Below are 1,051 nucleotides of genomic sequence, written 5' to 3' on the forward strand. Positions count from 1 at the left end.
TTTTAAAAAGATAGGCAGGAAAACACTAGTCACAGTTTGGGAGAGAAATCCAGGGAGAGAAACTAAGGACACGTGAAGAGCAGTCAATATCCAGCAACAGCAGCAAAACAGTTTCAATTTTCTGGATTATTAATTCAAATTCACACGCACATGCCAGTTAAAATTAAAGGCCTCTTTTTACTGCACTAGCTTAAATTAAAGATTATATTCTGCTCCACAAGTCTGCATTAAATAGCTTATTTTGCACACCAAACTCTCATTTTAAAGCTAATAAAGAAAAGACATAGCATGTACGTGCAAGCTCGAGACAGGAAGGGTCTAAATTACTACACCTGTTTCACTTGGGAGCTACTTTATTAGTGTTACAAAACTTGGCTTTCAATTTGGCACTCCGAAGCACATTTAGAACAAGCATTTCTTTGTTTTGACAGAGAAGCCGTGGTAAATGAATGACGTTTGAGCTAGGTGTGAAATGTGAAGGCACAAAATTAACTGGTAAGGTAATTACTGTTCTAATTCTGCATAAACAAGCATTTTGAAAATCATTAATAGTTCAGGGAAATAATGTTAGTGATTAAATAAGGTGGCTTGCATCACTGAGCACAACTAAGCTCCTTTAATTACATTTGAAAGCAAGGGAAAGCAGCTAATTAAAATTAGCACAAGGTTCCTGAATGACCAGCCCTGCATTGTTGCTCTAACCTGTATAATTGTGTGTTTATTAATATGTCTTCATTTTCCCTCTCGAGCATTTAACAAAATTATTTAAAATAACTAATAACCTTTAAGGAGTCAATGTGACTGAATGCAGTTATCAAAATGAATACTACAGGCCTTGCGGAGCCCCCATCAATTCCCTGTCCCAGTGTCCATTAATGCTGGCGAGACTTCTGCGACTAAAACACAGAGAAACAATGTCTTCTGCTTTGTTCCTTTGCAGAGCGGGCATCTGGGGCTCTGCTTGAACACTATTTCCTTTCTGGGATCCAGGCTTGAGTATCTGTTGTCACTTTAAGGGCAAAGTAAATGTAATTTGGATCCAAATGTCTCC

The sequence above is a fragment of the Octodon degus genome, unplaced genomic scaffold, assembly GCF_000260255.1.
Source record: "Octodon degus isolate 3935 unplaced genomic scaffold, OctDeg1.0 scaffold00109, whole genome shotgun sequence".
NCBI lineage: Eukaryota > Metazoa > Chordata > Mammalia > Rodentia > Octodontidae > Octodon > Octodon degus.